Here is a 24170-nt window from a genome sequence, read left to right as displayed (position 1 = left end):
TGAAATTGACTGAACTGGTCCTTTAATCTGAGATCAAGTGAAATGGAAAGCACAAAAAATAACACAAGTATTGGAATGAGTCATCCGAGACCGATAAACCTTTATTGCCTCAACACTTTATGACCGAGCTGAATCTGTAGAGGCATATAAACACACACACACACAGTCCTCCTTTAACTTAACACTAGTAAGGTTGTCAATTTTTGCTCTCTATCTACTACATCTTTTGCACTGGACAAAAAGCAAATCTAAGAAAATGGCACAATCAGGAGGGGCTTTCTTCAAAACCTGGGAAGAGAAAATCCGCCCGCTGATAGACGTCATAGACGAGCTTCGTTTTACGGACATCAAACGGGACCTTGCTCTGCCCTCGATCGCCGTGATCGGAGACCAGAGCTCTGGGAAGAGCTCGGTGCTGGAGACCCTGTCAGGAGTGGCCCTGCCCAGGGGAACTGGTGAGAGGACAAGCTTGCTCTTCATGAACACATCATGACACCACACTGTGCTGTGCTATACTAACAGAAACTGGGGGTGCATTTTTCAAAAGAGAAGTTGTTAGCCTGTTAGCAACTTCTGTAGTTGCCATTGAAAACCCCAAAGTAGCTGATGCAGTAAGCAACTATGGAGTTTTAAGAGGGAAATTAATACAGTATACACAGAGGAGTGTCATTGTTTCCGACTATGCAGCACATAGACTACTTTTTATTTCATAATACGTTTTATGTAAACTTATTCTTCCTAATGTGATTTTTGTACATTTATTTTCCTTTTTGTCTATGTGTTTGTCTGTGTCTGTAACTATATGTATGCTGCCATTTTGACCAGGACTCCCTGGCAGAAGAGACTCTAGTCTCAATGGGACAATCCTGGCTAAATAAAGGATGAATGAAAATGAAACGAACTTGGGTTTTGAGAAATGCACCCCTGATTTGCCTTGGCCTTGGTTTACTTAAAAAAAGGACAAATCAAAAGGCCAAATACTTACACAACACAGGTGGCCTTACCCCTAAAATGATGAAATTCCAGGCCTGGATACAACGTTATCTGCATTTGGCCTTGGTGTACTTAAAAAAATCGACAACTCAAAAAGCCAAGTGCCCTCACCCCTAAAATGATGAAATTCCAGGCCTGGATACAACATTCCTTTTCCTATCCAAATGAAGATGATTATACTTACACAACACATCCAACATCATATAATATGTTGGACTGCATTTTATGTTCATTTGTGAAATACATAGATAAATACTGTGTAGTAGAATGGACGTAGGCAAGGTATACTTAAAGGGACACTGTGTGAGATTTTTAGTTGTTTATTTCTAGAATTCATGCTGCCCATTCACTAATGTTACCTTTTTCATGAATACTTACCACCAGCATCAAATTCTAAGTATTCATTATGACTGGAAAAATTGCACTTTTCATACATTAAAAGGTTGATCTTTTCCATGGTCCGCCATTTTGAATTTCCAAAAATAGCCATGTTTAGCTGCAAAAATGGACCATACTAGACAATATGTGTTTAATACTTTGTAAACTTTCATGTAAAGATCAAATTTGGCAATAGGCAGTCCAATTTCAATGAGCAGCATAGTTGCAGTACCTTTTTTGACCATTTCCTGCACAGTGTCCCTTGAAATAGTGCACGCCTTGAGGGACTGACGTGCATATTTGTTCCCTGCAGGCATTGTGACTCGATGTCCTCTGATGCTGAGGCTGAGGAAACATCTGGCAGGGCATCATCCGTGGAAGGGCATCATCTCCTACCGAGACCAATCCACCGACTTCACAGACCCCTCCCTGGTGGGGGACTTCGTTAAACATGGTAGGAGCACATGCCTCTGGTTCAGGGGGTCAGGATTTGACTGATTAGCTTCGCCGATTAGCAAGGCACTTCCTCGTCGCTATTCCGCCACCACTTTGCTCAAACAGGGTGGACGCGATTGGTGGGTGCGCGAGTTTAGTGTTGGGCACACATACCTATACAGGTGTGTGGTTGGGGACCTCCATGCATCCAATGCCCGTCTTCCATGTGGGTAGATGACGTGACGTGTAAATTTTGCTGTCGCAGGCTCTTAAAATTAAGTAAATTCATGCTGTCAAAATTGTCAATGCTTTAAATGATTAAACTAATGTCGTTGTTGTGAAAAAGTAATGTGTAATAAATCCAGGGGGTCGTTTCTCGACAGTGCCTTTGCTAACGACGTTAGCCATTTTGTTCGTTCTTAAGACCAACGTTGTAACCAAGGTCTTGAGTTGGTCTTAAGTTGTTCTTAAGTTGTTCTTAAGTTGGTCTTGCGTCTAAAGACCAACTGAAGACCAACTTAAGACCAACTTAAGACCAACTCAAGAGCAACTTACGACCAACTCAAGACCGACTTAAGACGGTTAGCAACAACAAGAATCGAGAAACGGAGTCCAGAGCTTAAGTAGGTATACTTAATTTTGAGTCAAATGTCACATTTGTCCTATGGTGTGACTGAGGCAAGCCTGGTTCTCCATATTAAAACATTTTTAAATAAATAATCAAAGCTCAGTCATTTGTCTAAACAACGCTGGCATGTTTTTCAAAGTGCCTATTTTAGCAAGTGGCAATGCTTCATTTTTTTCCTGTTTTTCTGAGACCGTATGGACTTATGAAACTTTGTCGCAGAAAACAATGTCCTGTGGTGTGACATCTTATCTTTGGTTAATTATGTGGATAATTATCTATTTTTGAAGCTCCAGCGGTACATAAATTGTGATTTTAGACCCTTAAGAAGCCAATGGCAAGGGTGGATTTTCGGTTTTTAGATGCGTCCAGCATCTCTATAACAGGGTCTGTCTGTCCGTCTGTCCGTCTGAAACGTTTTCATTAAATTTCCGTCCGTCTGAAACGCTTTCATTAAATTGTTGTCCGTCTGAAACGCTTTCATTCAATTGTCCGTCTGAAACGCTTTCTTTAAATTGTTCCTTCCTGTGGCCACAAGGCGGCAGACTACGGAGCGAATGCGTGCAAGCATAGCCTTTCTATACTAAACCGGATGCTAACGTTGGCGAAAAGTAGCCTAGCCACAGGCTAACTGACAAACGTGAGGCCAACAACTCAGCCGATCGTGATGTACGCCACAAATAGACCAATCGACCTCATATTTAGACACTACAATGTTGATTTCTGCCTTTGATTTTCATCAGTTAAGAAATCTAGCGTCGGATTAACACATTATTAAGATAGTAAAGCAAGTTGCCGCCATGTTTGTTTTCCAGAATCACCCGGGTAGAGAGCTCACGTGCAGCATTATGGGTAATTGAGTTTCAGGTTATCCTCCTGACTACCAGGGGGAAAAAAAGTTTTTAAATCTTTTTTTTTTTTTTTTACTTCCCCAATTGTTTGAAGACAAAAAATGAGATTGACAACATTTTTTTCAAAGTTGTATTTTTTATTATTAAGATTTAATGTGTCCACTACAGTGGACATTGGAAGGCCGTACATTGAAAATGTACCTTAATTGCTATCAATCAATCTGGATGAAAAAGCATAACAATCAGTTTAATTATTAGTAAATTTGAGCATTTATGAGTTAACAATGAGTGTTTTATTGGTTTGAGGTGGAAACTGGATGTGTCTGTGACCATTATCATTCATGCAGGTCATCTCAAGTCAAAGCAATTTTGTTTTAAGCAACTGGACTTGCAGTTGAAGCTTGAATGACATGTGGTCTCTCAACTGAGAACTTTCACCAGAGTTGACTAATTTTATAGTTCTGATGTGTGAAATATGGGTTATTATCTCTGGAACAAACATGTGTTCATGTCTATAGGATTAATTTAGTCTTAATTTAATTTTTGGTTGAAATATTGTCCTGCAAAGTTCAGACACACATCAGAGTCATGCTCCACATGGGGCGACAAATGCATCAATAGGAAACGTTCTGCTTGTTCTGATTCTACTTTTCCTGCTTGAAATGAATCCTAAGAGGTCTCTGAATCTTCAGCATCTTCCTCAAACATCACATCTAGGATTATTTATCAATAATGTGCTGTAAAGTGTCTCTCCTTCTGATTCTGATACTGACTTTCTGACTGGAAAAATACTAACAAAATGGAAGATGTCACTACCAATGTCCATTTTAGAGGACATTTCTTTAACGCCTAAATATGGGAATTAAATAATGTTACATTAATTTAGAAATGGTTTAATTGTACTCTGAAGAGATTGAAATAACATATAAAGATGATGTTTTAAGACAGTAATTGCCCACTTTAAAGTATTATGCATTTACTTTCCCTTTAACCAAAAGCGGCCTATTTTTAATGGACACCATTTTCCTTGCAAAGAAATAGAAAGTTCCCAAAACCCCACCCCTACACAGCACAGTAGTGTGTATGGGGTGGGAGATATTGCAGTTTACAAATGTCCTCTAGAGAGGACAAAAATGAACTGCTGGTAGTCAGGAGGTTATTAATGCACAAAATGCGTGTTTTTAAAAATAATGCTGCAGTGAGTTTAAAAAATCAAACCAACTGCCATTTGGAAGGGCAATGGTGCTTTTTGTTGCGCTCAGAGAGAGTACAGGAGAGAACGCGTCTTTCGTAATTGCTTTGCAGTCGTATGCATTTGATAAACTCTGGCACGGAAGTTCACTGCTTTGTGCCTTGACGGTGAAGCTGGTATTGAAAAAAAGTCCATAATTCACCTAAAGGGTCAACCCATAAGCGCATGATTCACCCAAACGGTTTTATTTATTTATTATTTGTCGATGTTTAGATTCTTTCCCACATGCACATAATGCTGAAATGGCGTGATACTAAAGGTTGTTAGGCCTAATAAATGTCTGGTAATTTGTAATGTAGCCTACTTCATCTAGGCTATGTGAAATTTCAAATCATAGCCTATGGTTCTTTTCCAAATCCAAGAATGATGATAAGCTTATTATACCCTAAACTGCAAAATATAAAAGCCATGTTTCACCATTTTGCTGCCTTGCTGCCTGCCACAATATTTGGAGTGTCCATGATGACCAATAAACAAAAAGTACATCCTCGGGGGGCGTTGACAGGCTAGGAGGAGGCCAGGGGGGCGTTTGGGGGGGAAAATGGCATAGTTGGAACTAACATAGAGGGACACATCTGTTGTCCGCCTGTCGGCCTTGTTCTCTCAGAGTTCTTCAATCAATCAATTATGTTTTGCTACCACAAGATGTATTAGTTTTGTAGTCCTTTGGTGTGACAGCCATAAAATACATTTTGACAATAGTGTATATTTTTCATATTTTTTTCTTATGTAGATGTAAGAAAATGCATCGTACTAAAGGTGAAATTGTATTTCAGTTGGCAACGACATGGCTTTAAATGAACTCAAAAGCTCAAAAGTCCTATGGTGTGATGGTAAAAGTCCTATGGTGTGACACTTTGAAGTATCACACCAAAGGACAAACAGGTCACACCAAAGGACTAGATATCTGAGAAATAGGTTTTAAAACAACTGGTTGTACATTTTTTGTTTATTTTGTTGTTTGACTAGATACATATTGTGTATTCAAATTACTTAATCCTTTAGTGACCATTGGAATTTATACTTTGATGCATTGTTGATTAATATTTGCTGTTGATTCTAGATACTGTCAAAGGATATCAAATGTCATTAATGGTGCTTTGAAACCATAAAATACAACGGTAACAGTGAAGGAAAGATGAGTGAGAGAGTATAGAGAAGTATAGATGAATAAAGTATGCTGTGGAGAGCTCAATATAGCATAAATGTGCTTTCCAGCTTGAGATACCAAACAGGCAGGGCCGGTTTTTAGCATAGGCCGGCTAGGCGGTCGCCTAGAGCGCCATGTGAAGAAGGGGCGCCGAAATGGCGCTCTCCTATGCATAATTTTGCGATATGAAGTTTTTTTTATGAAGTCGCAATCAACAAAGAGTGGCGAAAGCGCTCCTCACGGCAAAGCGCCCCTCAGCCAATAGTAATATCTCTTCCAACTGTCTCTGGGAAGTCTGTGAACCAATAAACAGACAGTTCTGAGAAAGGGGGCGGGACGAGTGACAGCGTGCGGTCTATTTTGAATTTAGAGACTCACTCGAGAGACAGAGAGGGCAAGCACAAACAGTAGTGCTGCTCTGCTGGATGGAGATTATTATGTTCTCATTAAACCACTCATTGCATGATGCAGGAGTTTCAGAGGGTGTTTTGGAACTATGTGATTTAATCAGCAACCGTTTGTGATTATGGAAAGCCTAATAGTTATGAGGTTACTATTTGGAATTAGAGAGAAAAAGAGCTTTGTTTTTGATCAGAGAAATCGCTAGTTAGCATGCTAACATTAGCCAAGTATGCCAAGCAATGAAATCCAGTAAAGTAGCTGTTAGTAGCCTACTCACTACTCACTAACACCCACCTGATATCATAATACTTGCTTAGGTTGACAAGCAATGTAAAGTAAGACTGGTGCAATGTTTAAAACAATTTTAGCTGCCATATCTCCTTCCATCCACATGAATTACCTGCTTGTTGTAAGCTTAAAAAACATTAATTTCCAGACCAGAATGACATATCCTACATTAATCATGTAACAGAACCATGCACAGCAGACAAGTGAGGCTATTTACTATATTTTGTATATTATGAAATTCAATAGCGTGACAGCTCTTCTCCCTTTCTCTCACCCTGTCCCTCCAGTAGATAGCCCCCTTCTCATTCTCCTACTCACAAATGCACCACTATTTCCAGTCCAGAAATGAAATTGGTTTGGAAGACAGCACAAATGTGTAGCTTATTAAAATTGTTATGCTGCCATGCTTTGTGATGCTGTAGATAGTGTAGATCAATGCAGACCTCCTTGGTAGGCTTATTGTCTACACATGCATTTTACATGCAAATGTACTGTATCACTCTCCTGGCATTTCAATTTCACGTTACAATTCAAATACATCGATAACCTCCCTCTCATCTGGGGTTGGGGGCCCCACCACCATCACATCCAACACACCACACAGTGAAGCTACTTTCATGCGACTCAATCTGATGTGTTGGTCGCCTGTCAAAAAGAACCACAAATCCATTTGATGAAAAACGGTTATTGTTCTTGATGCTATTTAGTTAAGCTTACTAAGGATATTAGTCTTGTGTTCTGTGAGGTATAAGAAAGATTTTTTTTTTCTTTCAAAGGTGTGGGGGAGGGGGGGGGGGGCGCCAGAAATCAAACTCGCCTAGGGCACCAAATAAGCCAGAACCGGCCCTGCAAACAGGCACTGGCCACTACACACTACAGGTTCAATGGTGTGACAGTCATAGCATACCTACAAAGAGGGTGAGGTGTGATGGTCATGCCAACGTCACACTTCAGTATGAGTCTTATGAGCTCTGCAGGTTAAATTTAATGACCGCATGGCTGTCATTAAGTGTTACGATAGGCTGATAATCTATGACTTAAAGACTTATAAGCATAAAGTGTAGGTCAATATTGACTACAACATTACATTATGATCAAAAGACAAAATAATCATGTTGATACATTTGTTTCTGGCTCAGTTTTGCATTTCTGTCCTTTAGTGTGACATGAATGTCCTACGGTGTGACATTTTTAAAACGCTCAAATATTTGTTTGAGCTTAACAATACATTTGATAAACAATGAATATTGCATTAGGGAAGAACAAATTATCATCCCTGAAATGTTAGTATAAATTCGGACAATTTTGAACATTTAAAAAGAAAGATATCCCTATATTTCCTCGAAGGTTTCTAATAAGCTCACCTCTAATGGGAAAAAAAAATCCTTAAATGGTTATTTCTCATTAAATTAAGACTTTAAAAAATTCTATAAATATGAAGAGTGTAACAATATTCATAAAACTCCATCAAGCCATTTCTATATTACTTAATATATTTATTTCTTAATGTCACACCGAAGGACATATTTTCTGCAAATTGCTGTATCAACGTAAATAAATAATCAATTAATAGACCAACATTGTGACCACTTGGATTTGTTGAAAGATTAATTGCTGCATTATGTAGACATATACTTTTTTTCCCTCATAAACAATGTTTTGTAAAAAAATATTTTTTTTCTGCCTAACTGTCATCTACTCATATATCTTTCTGGTCAATCGTAAGTCAGTCATTAACGTGGCACGTAATTGGCTGAGTAAACTGGTGGCGGAAGCGACTCCATTTTTGAAGCAGAAAAATTTGTTCAATTTTGGCTGAATTAACTAGCCTAGCATTTCGCATTGAAATGACTGGAGGTGGGACTTATTCACTCTCTCCAGTTCTTATACTACCTCCATGCTCTGGAGTTAGAGGAGGTATACATGGGTTCGCCGTGTTTGTAAACACGATGTTGTAAGGAGGGGTAAGACACTGGCAGCCAACCGCGTGAGCAAATTTTTTCATCGACAGCGGTTTCCAACAGTCAGAGGTTGAGTTATGCGCAGTTAGTTTCGCACAGTCAGGTTAAAGCTAAAATGTAGAACCCATGTATTAGCAAAGAGGTTGGAATAATAAGGAGGATTCAAAACCCGCCCACCCAATGCAAAAGAGAGTGCTCAAGTTGGGTCTCCAAAGGAGGCGTTGTCGCCTCCTTCTTCTTCTATTTCTCAGGCGTTTGCCGGAGATCTCCTATAGGGGCGTTCACCCGACAGCACATGGATACCGGAAAAGAACTAGAATGGGGCACCTTTGTCACGCCCTCTACTTCCTGGTTCATGGGGCAGAGGGCACAGATATCCTATAGTAAGACTAGATATGGCATCGCGTATTTCAAGCACGTCCGCACAGGTCGACCATATTAGCACAGTATAAACTCTCCACAGACCCTCTGTTACACCTGAAGTTAACAGAAAAATTTAAACGTTGAGATGCTGAAATATGTAATGAAAATATTGTTCAGGGTGGAAATTAAAATAGAAAACATCACATAAGACAAGTCTCATTGGCATTTTTAAAAATAAGACTTCATGGAGAATGAAGAAAAAAATAAAATAAAAATATGTGGACAATCCCACAAGGGGTTCTGGAGCTCTGTAAATGACACCCAAAATGATTTGTCTTCTGGTCAAACACTGATGGGGTTTCCTGTCTATTTATAGCTTTTTATGAGAGTGTTCCCTTGTCTCTACAAGGGGAAAAAATCAAGAGGCTATGTTGGGCACAAATATGTCTTCTGAAGGCCTAAACAGAGCACAGCCAAAAACTCCAGTACAACTTGTATCATCTTTGAGGGAATGCTATGACGATGCAGGATCAAACAGACCAAAACTGACAGTTTAGCAACAAATTATTCCTATCTATGTACCAGCATGCCAAAATTTGAGCTTCCTACATGGTTTAGTTATTGAGCTACGGGCATATTTGTCAACAGTCAGCAACTCCACTTGTGTCGTTTAGCCCAGATTGAGCTGGCTGGAGACGGCGTGGGGATCTGTGAGGAGCTGATCAGCCTGGAGATCATGTCACCTGAGGTGTGTGACCTCACGCTGATTGATCTACCTGGCATTGCACGAGTACCTGTCAGAGGCCAACCTGACGACATTGCTGACCAGGTGAGGACTGTATATTTAATATATACATATATTTTCCCCTCTCTACTTGCCATTCTACACTTTATCATGTTTAAAACAACTGAGAGCAATGTTTTATTGGCAACATTACTTTTTATTTGGAAAAAACATGGCTAATATCACCTTACAGTTTTTCTCGATTGCCTCCACACAAGTTCTGGTACTTCACACACAATTCTCGGAACATCTCACCCATTTCCCAACTCCCCTAACCAATGTCACTGAACACTAAACACAATTCCTTATTTACACTTACATTTCAGTTTTAAAACACACTCTTTTCAAACCACTACACACAATTTTCTGGATTACACACAATTTTCATGAAGAAAAACCCTGGTTGTCGCATTGAACACACTGCCATTCAAAATACTAAAATCAACTGCCACCCTATGTTCACTTCCTCATCACATGGGCAGACTCTCTTCATTCCGGTTTACAATCTGAAATCATCATCCCATAAGGACACACATTGCATGTGATATTGCTGAAAACATGAGTGGATGCAGTGAGAAAACACATTGGTTTAGTTTTTGAACTCCAAAAGATGTTATACAAGAGATCACTTTCATGTGGTTACCCAATATTTTACAATAAATTAGTACATTTTTAAAAAATGTCAGAAAAATATGTAAAATATATTTTTTTGCCACACATTTGTGTACTCCGAGTCTAAAAACAATATTTCAGTATTTTACTACAGAAAAATACCCTCTTTAGTGAGTAGAACAGTGAAGAAATTAAGTTTCTACTGTGTGTCAAGTTGAGTATAGAGTTTTACCTTGTGCATATTAGTGTTCAATGGTTCACATAAGAGTGTATTGAAATGACTGCTTGTGTGTGCCATTTGAGAACAAAATGAGGTTTTTAGAAGAGAGTACATTGTTTTGAGACAAGACATGCATTTTTCAGAGGAAGTGAAGAGTTCTGCCCGTTGCGTGTGAGGTTTGGAGATTTGTGTGTAGAGTTCTGAGAATTCGAGAACTGATTCAGAAAATTGTGTGTAAGCAATCGAGAAAAACTGTAAAATGACAACATTTTTAATGCATTTTTAACCTTCTCACCAAATTTCCTGTTATGAAAAATTAAAAACTGTTTGCGATACGTGCACAACCTTTGCGATGTGTTTATCGCAAGCCGTGATATCGCGATATCGATACATTTTCGATATATCATGCAGCCCTAGTACTGTATGTCATTCGATTCTTTCAAATCAAAGGAACCTTGTGTATGGGGTCTTCTCAACTCCTCAACTTGTATAGTAAAATAAAGTTTTTCAATTTAGATCAAAAGACTGATCTTGAGCTTCATTAAAAAGAGCGAAACCATCATCTTGGTGGTGGTCCCATGCAATGTTGACATAGCAACAACAGAAGCTCTGAAAATGGCCCAGGAAGTGGATCCAGAGGGGGAAAGAACTTTGGGTAATGGAGTTTTGTCTCGTTTTTGATAATGTAATGAATGATGCAGCATTATTTTACCATAATCAAACAGTATAAAATCATACCTATTAAATATTTTTTATATTTTTTTCATAGCGATTCTTACTAAGCCAGACCTTGTGGATCCTGGTGCAGAGCAAAATGTTTTGGATATTGTAGAGAATCGTGTTATCCCGCTGAGCAAAGGCTATATTGTTGTCAAGTGCCGCGGTCAGCAAGATATTCAGAACAGAACTCCTCTGGCTGAGGCTACCAGGAAGGAGAGAGAATTCTTCGAGGACCACAAATACTTCAAGTAGGTCGAAGGAATGAGGGAGTTGAAAACAAAATGTGTGACAATACAGATATATAGGCTAGATCTCAAATGGTGCACTTGTGCACTTCGGGCACTACAGTATCTTTCAATGCGTAACTAATATGGCATACACACTGAAACATGAACACTGAAGTGCACAAGTGCACCATTTGAGATTCAGCAATGGTGTAAGGAAAATCTGTCAAATTACTGTACTATGTATTGTAGATCAGAGATTCTTTAAGTATAGAGATATGCCAACATAATAGGTTTCTATGGGCAACTAACGCGACCAGGTTCCGGTCTGCCTAAAGGGGTGTGTCATAATACTCCTACAATTGAATAGAACAGTCCTTAGGTCTGCCTAGGTCTGCCTAAGGGGGTCCATAATAGAACCAGGAAACAATGGGCCAATGGAATCTCTCTCTCTCTACTCTCTCTGTTGTAGACGTCTTCTGAATGAGGAGAGATGTGCATTCTATGTATTGTAGATCAGAGATTCTTTAAGTATAGAGAAATGCCAACATAATAGGTTTACTATGTATTGTAGACGTCTTCTGAATGAGGAGAGAGCCACAACTTCTTTAAGTATAGAGATATGCCAACATAATAGTAATACTATGTATTGTAGACGTCTTCTGAATGAGGAGAGAGCCACAACTCAGTCTTTAAGTATAGAGATATGAATAGTAATAATATGTATTGTAGTAGTAAATGAATAAATAGTGAATAGTAATAATATGTATTGTAGACGTCTTCTGAATGAGGAGAGAGCCACAACTCAGTGCCTTGCCACCAAGCTGAGCCAGGACCTGATTGAGCACATCAAGGTGAGTCCTATGTTCCCCGGGTCCCTAGCACATCAAGGTGAGTCCAGTGTGTTTTATTGTCTGTGTCTAAATCTTGTCATACATCAGTGTGTTTTGTTTTTATAACAGATGTGTTTTCACAATGACACTCTGAGATTTTACTTTTGAACAAAGTGTCTTGTGTATGAAATTGTGTGTAGACAGCTGGAGTCTGTGTGTTGCGTAAAGGAGCAAGTGCCTTGCTAAACTGGTATGAAAGTGTAATGCTTACTTTTGTTTAAAGTCAAGCAATAAGTGTTTATGCACAAACAACTTAACGATATGCTACTTTGGTTTAAGCATATGCCTATAGTGTTTAAGCAGTAGGCAAAAACTGTAGTCAAGTCAAGTCAAGTTGGTTTTATGGTCAAATTCTTTACATGCACTGGTCATACAAAGAATTTTAAATTACGTTTCTTGCTTTCCCATGCAGACATAGACTAATCTAGGTAAGGACATAGACAGTATAGACATAGACAGTACTCATACATGGACATAAGACAGTATGGACATAGACAGTGCTCATATAGACATTTAAAGTGCAAGACTGGACAACAGAAGACTTGTAGAGAACATACATTAAGAGGAGGTATTTTGTTGTGCTTTTTCTAAAAGTCCTTTATAGCGTTCTGACATAGTTATACTTTTTAGTAGCATTTGAAGAAAAATAAATATTAAAATAGGTCTATCAAGTACACCAGCTGCAGTGTGTGTGTGTGTGTGTGTGTGTGTGTGTGTGTGTGTGTGTGTGTGTGTGTGTGTGTGTGTGTGTGTGTGTGTGTGTGTGTGTGTGTGTGTGTGTGTGGTGTGTGTGTGTGTGTGTGTGTGTTTGTGTGTGTGTGTGTGTGTGTGTGTGTGTGTGTGTGTGTGTTTGTGTTTGTGTTTGTGTGTGTGTTTAGTGCAGATAGAAAGTGCAGTGTGCGTCTGTGTGTGTGTGTGTGTGTGTGTGTGTGTGTGTGTGTGTGTGTGTGTGTGTGTGTGTGTGTGTGTGTGTGTGTGTGTGTGTGTGTGTGTGTGTGTGTGTGTGTGTGAGTGTGCATGTGCATGTTTTGAGTTAGTGCAGGTTGAAAGTTCAGTCACAGATGTAGTAGTGCAGGTGGAATGTTCAGTCGCAGATATGGTTTACCTCATTTTCAAACGGGGTCATCCCTATGTTCCCCTTTTTTCAAAAAAGGGTTCTATGTTCCCCACTGCTTCCAAGTAGACTGCTGCCGCATGGCAAAGAGCACGTTGTTGTTGCATCTCTGAGGTTAGGATTAGGGACAGTTTTGGTAAGGGCACAAATTAAAAACTCAGAAGCATTGCATTTCCGACAGGTTAGGTTTAGGGATGGTTTTGGGAAGGGCACAGTTTGAAAACTCGGAAACACACAATGCGGGGAACTTAGGACCCTATGTTCCCCGTCGCTCACAAGTAGACTGCTGCCGCATGGCATAGCACAGGTTGCTGTTGCACCTCTGACAGGTTAGGTTTAGAGATAGTTTTGGTCAGGGCGCAAATTCACAACTCAGAAACATTGCATTACTGACAGGTTAGGTTTAGGGATGGTTTTGGGAAGGACACAATTAGAAAACTCGGAAACATACCAGGCGGGGAACATAGAACCCTTTTTTTTTTTTTTAGAAAAAGGGTCCTAAGTTCCCCGGTCCCTAACAAAGACAGGGGAACATAGGACCTGGGGAAGATGGGACCCGGGGAACATAGGTACGCTCCCTTTCAAACAATCCAAATATTCTTTTCGGACTTTATTTTAAAATCTCACAAGTGACGTGCTTCCCATAACAAAGGGGAATGAGCTAACCATGCTAGTCGTGAGCTAACTATGCTAGTCGTAAAATATCCGACTGTGGTACAAACGTCCACTCCCAACTTTTGTAAAAATCCGAATGTCTTACGATCCTACAGTATGCTTTCGAATTCAGCCATTCCAATTGTAATAAACTAAAAATAAACTCAGCTAATCAGAAAGAAACAGTGTGTGTATGCTTTATTTAGTGACCTGAATCATGCATTGGTGTGTGTGTGTGTGTGTGTGTGTGTGTGTGTGTGTGTGTGTGTGTGTGTGTGTGTGTGTGTGTGTGTGTGTGTGTGTGTGTGTGTGTGTGTGTGTGTGTGTGTGTGTGTGTTTGCAGAAAGTGCTACCAGCATTGTCAGAGCAAATTAACCAGGAGCTCTTTGAGTCCAGAAGGTCACTAAGTGAATGCATTGATGGCCCACCAAAGGAACCTGCTGAGAGGAGAACCTACCTGATCAAGGTATCAGAAAAGTCTGCCTGGCCACAGGACCAAAGGGGTCAGTCGTCAAGAAAAGAGGGGGCCCAGGGGGGGGGTCCCCATTACATTGTATGTATTGAGTTCAAGGCCTTTCAGATGACTTTTGTCCCAGGCCCAGCCAAAGTTGTCAGAGGCCCTGACACTATGTGTGAGCTTGTGTAACTAACCAGGGCTTGACACTGGCACCTGCCAACCGGCCAAAGAAATGCTGGTAAAACTTGAAAGCTACAGCTAATTTAAAGCTTTAGTACTTTATCTACTGAGGTTAGATGTAAAGTGTCATGATAAAGAAAAAAAGAAACAACATCGTTTTCTTGGCTAGTAGTACAGCTGAATGGCTAGTGACTTGGGAAAACCACTAGCCACAATGGCCAGCAAGTAAAAATGTCAAGCCCTGTAACTAACAGAGGTGTTTCTTCACAGAGGTTAATGTTATTCACTGGGAAGATTACCAACTTAACTGCTGGTGAGGTGGTAATTGGGGAAAAAACCTGTTTGTGATCCTGCGTCACCACTTCCAGGAATGGAGCGATAGACTCCAAAGCAGTCGGGAGCCATGTAAGTCATGCAATTAGGGGTGGGCGGTATGGCCAAAAATGTATACCTCGGCATAATTTTAGCCACGGTATATATCACGGTATTTTACATTTGTGTAAAATTTAAGCATTCCGTTGCAAAATGTCCAAAACACCTTTTTTAACTTTTGCATTTGCAATTTTTTTTTTACATTTGCATTTTTGGAATGTGTGTGACTTCTTCCATTCAAATATTTTGAAAACAAACAAAAACTATGTAAAGTTGCATTCCCCACTGTGTCATGCAACACGTTACTCGTAATCAAACATTTCTTGTATTCCTATTGGCTGTGCCTTTTAAAGTGGGAACATTGTTGGTTCAAATTGTCTAGTTTGTTACTTGCTATGACACGATTAAAAGCTACAGTATGTGGAACCGAATTGTTGTCTAGGACTCAAATGTGAATAAAATAGGGCTGGGTCTCAATGAAAATTTTTAATCAAATTAATCTTTAGGCTTTGAAATTAATTAATCGAATCAATCACATTTTAATCGCATTTGAATATCTGACTTGAGAACAGTAAAAAAAAAAAAATCACATGGATTTTGCCTAATGACAATATGTAAGCTTAAAGTGTACCTCCGGGATTTTGGACATCAGACCTCATTTCCGAGTCAGCCAGGGTGTAAACAATGTGTCCAGAACGTTTTTTTCACATTCCATGCAGTCCTTGTGAATTCTCATATCCATGTTGCTAAGCTAGCGCAAGTGAACGGCAATTGGTAGCCTGCCCCCAAAAATAGTCTTATTATTTAATAATCCCGTTTAAACAACATTCAAAACAAAACCGTTATTATGCCATACTGCAAGTGTAAATGTTTGTCTTAGTAGAATGAAGTTTGAAATTAAACCAACCTTGCACTGCGTGGATTTTGCCATGTTGAGAGACTATTTTCTCGGGGTCGGCGGAATTTTACTTTGCTCTCTTCAGTTGTGATGTAGCCCACCCACCCACTTCAGGGAGCCGCAAGAGACATTGCAAATCAAGGCTAGTTCTACAACTGCTTTCGGATCGAATAGTGGATTAAAACCCAACGACATCGCACCATGGTATATCATTGTGTACGTATATACCAACTGCAATAATAAAGCCCACAGATGGGTATCGGCAAGTTTCCATTGGTTTCCAGTGAAAGATGTTGAAAGAACCAAACTCTGGCTCCTGGCTGCAGGGCTACATCAACACACCGATGGAGACGCTCCGTAGGCTACCCCGGTGCTTTGCAGTGACCATTTCAGTCCTGACGACTTAAAAGTCCTTCTCGAAGTCTAATACCTACACGGAAAACTCTAAAAGTGTCCGCGGTGCCAACCGCATTCCCAGATCTACATTTTGTGGCGCGCACCAACAGTCTCCGAAGAACAGGTTTGCTATGCTTTCTGCTTCTATGATGGTTCTGCTATGATCCCAGTGGTATAATGGCTTCGCCTACGTTAGCCAAAACTTGGGCTAGAAGTTACCCTTTTGGATTGGCATGTTGTAATGCTTTACTGTTATTTTGTGTAATTGCTGTGACAAATGGCATTAGACATGACTTGCCGTATTCCTGGACTCATAAGTTACACAACGCTATGTGATCTGGCTTGACATTGTGGAATATGTCACTCGTAACTCTAGTTGTTATTACATGGAATGTTTTTTGAGACGAGATGTAATGGAAGGATGAAAGGGATTTAGAAGAGATGGGTGCACTGTTCTGTTAGCCAACATCTAATGCTCTGTAGACACACGGGTCATCTAGTAACAACCAAACATTGTCATGGCATATTCAATGTTACGAAAGGTTGACGAAGTCGGACAGAAAGCTTTACTCTTGGTGTTTGCGAGCGAGGTCAGGGAGAGGGGAATAACGTTCACTTTTGCAAACTTTTTGGATTATTGGATTATTTGTTATTTTGTGTAATTGCTATAACAAATGGCATTAGAAATGATTTGCCGTATGGACTCATACGTTACGCAACGCTATGTGATCTGGCTTGACATTGTGAAATATGTCACTCGTAGCTCTAGTTATTATTACATGGAATGTTTTTTGAGACGAGATGGAATGGGAGGATGAAAGGGAGAAGAGTGTGCGTTCTGTTCGCCAACATGCTGTGTAGACACACGGGTCATCTAGTAACAACCAAACATTGTTATGGCATATGTTTCAATGTTACGAAAGGTTGACAAAGTCGGACAGAAAGCATTACTCTTGATGTTTGCGAGCGACGTCAGGGAGAGGGGAAAACCGTTCAGTTTTACAAACTTCAAAGATGTTGGAGCTCGCTCTATGGAAAAGTTATGGATGTGTAAAACGAAGCCAGGATTTGTACTAGGAATATCACTCCGCGGCTGTCAAGCTTTCAAATCAGGGAACACAACTTGTTGATGGTGATCAAACATGATTGCAATGTTGGTTTAATTTCAAACTTCATTCTATCAAGACAAGTATTTACACTTGCAGTCTGGCATAATAATGGGGTTGTTTTGAAAGTTGTTGCAACTGGATAAGACTATTTTTGGGGGCAGGCTACTCATTGCCATTCACTTGCGCTAGCTTAGCAACATGGATATGAGAATTCACAAGGACTGCATGGAATGTGAAAAAAACATTCTGGACACATTGTTTACACCCTGGCTGACTCGGAAATGAGGTCTGGTGTCCAAAATCCCGGAGGTACACTTTAACCCTAGTCAGTCTGGGCTTTTTTGGCATTCCTGGGCCTGGGGGGGGGGGGGCTTTTTTGACCCCCCCTCATAACTCATGAACGAAATACAGTATGACCACCAAACTTTGGGGAGATGATCTACATATGGACATCTATGAATGAAATAATTTTTGTGTCCTTATCTGGTATTATGATGTCATTATGACATCTTCTCATTATAATGCCCAAAATCTCGCCATAATGTATTTTCCATCAAATTTAGGTAATGCACTTATGTAACAGGTTGGACTTTTCGGGGAGGGTGCAATGACTGATCCGGGACCATAGAGGAGCTGTGGCGCTTAGGGATAGGAAGTGCCCGGTCAGAAATGATGGCTTCCTTTAAAAAGAGGAAGTTGGAGGTGCCGGGCCTCTTTGGTCTCCATTGTGAAGGGGGTAAAGTTGGTGGGGCTAAAAGTGCCTGCACCAACTTTGATGTTGTATAATTCCTTAACGACTTAAGCTAAGACTACGAAACTTCTGATGGTAAACAGACTGCTGAAACTGAGGATAGTTTTCTCTTCTTTTAAAACATTTTAAAAGAAGAGAAAACTCTTCTCAGTTTAAGCAAGCTGTTCACCATCAGGCATAATATTGTCATCAACTGGTCTAATCCAAAACTATCATAGCTATATTATACTGTAGTGCGATTAAAATGAGTTAATTTTTTTAATCGTATTAATTTTTGTGTGATTAATTAATCGAAATGAATGCATTAATGTCCCAGCCCTAGAATAAAAGATACGGAAATGGAAGAAAAATCTTTAATGTTACTGTTTTAAAACATTGAAAGAAAGGAGATTACTATCTAAACTGGTGGGTGAAGTGAAAATTACTTGGTGATATACCTGTATTATTATTATTTGCAATGATTATTATTATTGATTGACTGAGAATTTTCTTCTTACAAAATAGATGCCATGATAGTGGAAAATGTGAAGCAGCAGTACGATGAGAGGTTCAGAGCTGAAGAACTTCCGGCTTCAGCAACTACAAGGTGAGAACTTCCGGCTTCAGCAACTACAAAGTGTTCGAGATGGTGGTCCAGGAACTGGTGATCATACTACACGGTCCTACTCTAAACATTTTGAGCGACGTCAGAAGTAATTATGAACAGATTTGATGACCCATTGGAGATCATTGAGTTGAAAAAAAAGAAAAGGGAGGGGGGGGGGCGCACCTTGCATACATTTTTTTCTTCTTTTTTTTGTGCACAGACGCGTTTCGGCATGTGCCTTCCTTAGTACAACACTGAAGAAGGCACACGCGGAAACGTGTCTGTGCACAAAAATAAAGAAGAAAAAAATGTATGCAAGGTGCGCCCCTCTTTTCTTTTTTTGATTCTAAGTATCTATTTGGGACAGCACCCTCAAAAGTTATCAAGAAACCTGAGTGAAGCCTGCTACCAACCTGATTTAGATCATTGAGTTGATGATTTTAGCAATTGAACACTAAAATAAATAGATTGTGAAATCTATAATCATGAGCAATGGATTCATCCAAGGAATATAAGGTACATTTTGCCTCCTGGTTCACAATCATAACATGAAATAAAATATCTTTTTTTTTCTAGAAACTATTCAGGAGCAGCTCACTGATGTCTCAGAAGAGTGCTTTTCAAACTACCCTAACCTTCGCTGTATTGCTATGGTACGTATGACTGTGTAGGCTACCCTAACCTTCATTGCATTGCTATGGTATGCAGCCCCGCCGACAGGGGGGGACAAAAGGGCTTTTTGTCCCGGGCCCTGGGATAGGGGGGCCCAGAACTGGGCCCTCATTAAGTTTGTGATTAATGGTTCTAATTAATTTCAAAATAAGATGGTTTTTCAGAGAGGGAGATTGCGCTATATTTACATTAAATAAATGATGCAGATATTTTGCCTTTCCTGCCCTTAAAAATTATCAAGAACCCCCACCTCCCCCACCCCCAGTGCACAAATGGTTTGGTCGGTCATTACGAGAAAGAAAAAAACGGCTTCAACTTAACGCGGCTCGTGCCAATTTGCCAAGGTGTCTGAAGAAGCAGTCGTTCACCAGGAGGGCAGAAAATGAAGGATAGGAGAAAAATAGATGAAGACACCAGAAGCCCCAGGATTTCAGTAAAAAGTTCTTCAGATGATGCAGGTACTAACAATAGCAGAGAACACTAACAGAGCAAAAGTTTCCCTTCATAAACAGACACGCCCTGCACTGCAGCATTCATGTTTAAAACATGATCAGTCACACAGTCGCATCATTCTATAACCACAGCTTAGTAAAATTGTGTTTCAAATCTGACCATCTGTGACCTTAGCTAGGAATATGCACATTAGCCCCAATAGCCCCAATCGTAACATGATTGCGTCGCGCGCAAGGAGAGGGCAAGGGAGAACTTTTAAAGCTGCGCTATTATGCAACGCTATTTCGCTTAGCGCGTATAAATCCCGCTTAGCGCAAATGCTAACACTTTATCAACCTGTTAACTTTGTGGGGAGAAACAGTGTACATCCGTTTTGCATATACATTTCTGCAACTTGACTTGTTCCTGTGTTTGGCTATTCCTGGTGTGGGAAGGCTGACGTCTTGGTGTGCTGGTGGTGACAGTGAACTAGAGCTGATTCAGTCAGGCACATTCTGATGTGCAAGCCCTCAAATTGCTAAAGTAAATTACACGTACACTTGTGTTATTAATGATGTGAATCCTATTTATTTTGTTTCATTTTTAAATAAATGGTGGCAAAAATGCATGGATAATTGGATGGATAGATCATTTACTATGGAATTATTGTATGCGTCATTGATTTGTGAGGCTACTTTGATAATGTCGTTTCTTTTATAATGGGTAGGCCTTATAATATATAGCATATCACGTGAGAGTGGTGCTTCAGGCTGAAAGTGTAGTCTGGCCACCTGGTCTCTCTTGGGAAAAAATGGTCGTTCGGTGGTTGTTTTTTTTTTTTTTTTTTTTTGTGATCGGGGATCGGAAGGGGGGCCCATTGATATTTTTTTGTCCCGGCCCAGCCAAACCTGTCAGCAGCCCTGATTATGTATGACTGTGTAGGCTACCCTAACCTTCGCTGTATTGCTATGGTACGTATGACTGTGTAGGCTACCCTAACCTTCGCTGTATTGCTATGGTACGTATGACTGTGTAGGCTACCCTAACCTTCGCTGTATTGCTATGGTACGTATGACTGTGTAGGCTACCCTAACCTTCATTGCATTGCTATGGTACGTATGACTGTGTAGGCTACTATATAATAAGGTTAGCTGATTTGGGTTGGCGCAGAGACATCGTGATTAAAATAAATTAAAATGTCCAAATCATGACACAAGCTTTTGACTGCATTTTTGGTCATTTATATTCTTCACAGACCTCCCAAAATATTATGCATTGAAGTAAAAACTTATGACTCGAAGTATGACAAACGTAAAAACGTATGATTCGAAATCTGACAAATGTAAAAACGTATTTTTATCATTTGGAACTCGTAATATTATGTAATTTTACGCACTTGGTACTTAATGTGTTATCAGCATCTGTATTGAACAGCATTTACCACATTGAGTGCCAAATACATGTTTTGTAGATTGAGAGATTTGTGAGATTGGAATTTGCAAGCAGAGATTTGGCATGTTATATTGAATACATGAACATTAAACTGAATATTTGACTTTTCTGAATTTAATTAATTTCCATTCAAAATCATGCCATAATACGAATACTAGGTAGTGCCATTACCTTGAATTTCTTTGAATTTAACCTACACCACCCATTGAAAGTACATAGTACACCACCACCTAGTGTTCGTATTATGGCATTACTTTGAATTGAAATTCTTTCCATTCGGAATTTCGTACAAGCCTGCTGGGGACCAAGGGACCAAGGGAACATGACTGGGGACCAAGGGATCATGACTGGACAAATCTAACCTGAAACACTTGAAACCTGAAACACCAAGACTCAAGATTATTTTTATTTGCCCCGCAGGAAATTTGTCTTGGACATCACAAAGTTGCTGCATACAACCAAAGAATATACATCTCTAACAAGCAGCGACAGTCAGGTCTTTTATGGGAAACAATCAATAGGGGGCGTTTTGAGTCAGTTTTGAGTTTTTTCATTCCAGAATGGCGGCCGCGGCCGAAAATCATGGGGCCGAATGTTGCAATGGATGTTGTATTGGACGTTGTATTGTGTCGCTTCTTGTTAGATCCACCTTCTTTGATAGAACACATAACATAACTCCCAACACCTAACAAGAAACAACAAAACAATACAAAACAACACAACCAAAGGGGGCGCCGAGTGGCTGCTTTTATATACTACAATTAAATAAGCCTAAATAAATGACCCCATAAATCCCAAACCCAAAGCCCTTCAATACAATGCCAGATTGCTCAGCAATAAAAGCTTGTAGAGACACACGATTTTCACCCACTACCCACTTTCAAACGAGCCACATATTTCAGTGGCCCTATCACATCATTTGCTGTGGCTCTACAAAAAAACGTCAAAAAGAGTTTAGAACGTTGGTACTCTATGACATAATTCTGTAAGGACTGCCTGTATTCAATGTGTTAATAAACATGACCCATGTTTTTTCTTTAGTTCCTGTTCCAGATATTTGTAACGTGTTTGTACGTTTACCCAACTTCCTCATCCGTTGTTAAAGGGACACTGTGTGAGATTTTTAGTTGTTTATTTCCAGAATTCATGCTGCCCATTCACTGATGTTACCTTTTTCATGAATATTTACCACCACCATCTAATTCTAAGCATTCATTATGACAGGAAAATTTGCACTTTTCATACATGAAAAGGAGGATCTTCTCCATGGGCCGCCATTTAGAATTTCCAAAAATAGCCATTTTTAGCTGCAAAAATGACTCTGCTTGAACCATACTAGAAAATATTTATTACTCAGTAAACTTTCATGTAAAGATCAAATTTGACAATAGGTAGCCCAGTTTCAATGAGCATCATAGTTGCAGTACCTTTTTTGACCATTTCCTGCACAGTATACCTTTAATGGGTTCGTTTTCATTTAGAACAAGATAGAGCAGATCCAGTCAAAGCAGGAGGGCAGAGTGATGGAGAGAATCAAAGAGCAGTTTGAGATGGAGAAGCTGGTCTACACCCAAGACAGCATCTACAAAAGAACTCTCAAGGAGAATGACGAGAGTTTCAGTAACTCTGACACCTGGGATGATTATGACGAAAGAAACCGATACCCATGCAATCTCCAAGCATACTATGAGGTACATGAAAAAAGAGGATCATAGTCCAAATGTTACCACTATCTGTCCCTGCTCTGTGTCCTTCATCCTATAACAACTTTGAAAGTTGATCCTTGATAGTGTTGCACCGATATCAGTATCGGTGGATCAGTGGATCGGCACTAAAATGTTGGTATCGGTATCGGCGAGTACCAACAAATAGGGCACCGATACCATTTACAGATGCTTGTATGACACTTAAACAGCCTTGAAATTAGTTATTTCATAGAGGTATATAAAAAGTATAAAAAGTTTTGCTGGATTCACTTTGTATTAGTCTTTTTCCTGTTTCACAAAGGTAGGCAGCAGCCTGGCAAAGCCATGCAATGATTTTACATCCAAGTAGTATGCACTACAGCGCTTCATATATCTCAAATAAGGTGGTATCGGTATGGTATCGATATCGGCCGATACTGCACAGCCAGGTATCAGGTATCGTATCGGGGCCAAAAAATCGTATCGGTGCAACACTAATCCATGACTAACGCACCTTATTGACAACCTTGAGGCGGGAATACACTGTACGTATTGGGCTCCTGCTCACTCTGCACAAGGGAATTTCACGATTTAAAAAATTCACATCTCAGGACTCACATCCTCACACTATATGAGCCTACAGTCGGATGCTGTGCGAAAAAAACAGGCATGTTTTCCGCTTATCAATTAATCGTAAGTCGATTGATAAGGCTATCAACTAATGATTAATGAATTAATCGATAATTTGCATCCCTAATTCACAGCTGATTGTCACCGCCACTCTCTGTCTCTTCTCCAGATTGTGATCCAGCGTCTGGCCGACCAGATCCCCATGCTCATCCAGTTCTTCCTGCTGAAGGAGTCTGTGCGTGTGCTGTGCGAGGAGATGCTCGGCTTGATTGATGGGCTGGACTTGGAAGAGGCCCTGTGGGAGAACTCAGACGCCAGCCGACGTCGTAACAACCTGCAGAGCCGCATCGAGCGCCTCAGCCTGGTTCAGGGGAAGCTGAACCACTTCATCGGCCACTCTACGAAACCGGTGCCCTTTACATCCCTGCGATTAACCTAGATGAAAAATAGCTTTAAAATAGATTAGAATACATACAACTTGTATGTCCTAATACATTAATGTAAAAATAGCTTTAAAATAGATTAGAATACATACAACTTGTATGTCCTAATACATTAATGTCTTGGATAAATGTTGTAGTAAAACAGTAGATAAATATAGCTGCAAGCAGCAATGCGGGGCCAAGCAGTA

At 40.0% G+C, this 24170-nt stretch overlaps 1 pseudogene; it reads left to right on the top strand.

Moving 5' to 3' along the window:
- Nucleotides 1-256: 256 nt before the first annotated feature.
- On the top strand, nt 257-23978 carry LOC134450495 (interferon-induced GTP-binding protein Mx1-like; annotated as a pseudogene).
- Nucleotides 23979-24170: the final 192 nt, after the last annotated feature.

The sequence above is a fragment of the Engraulis encrasicolus genome, chromosome 6 (genome assembly GCF_034702125.1).
Source record: "Engraulis encrasicolus isolate BLACKSEA-1 chromosome 6, IST_EnEncr_1.0, whole genome shotgun sequence".
In the NCBI taxonomy this organism is placed as follows: domain Eukaryota; kingdom Metazoa; phylum Chordata; class Actinopteri; order Clupeiformes; family Engraulidae; genus Engraulis; species Engraulis encrasicolus.
The sequence above is the reverse complement of the archived record's forward strand: the minus strand, read 5'-3'. Positions and strand labels throughout refer to the sequence as shown.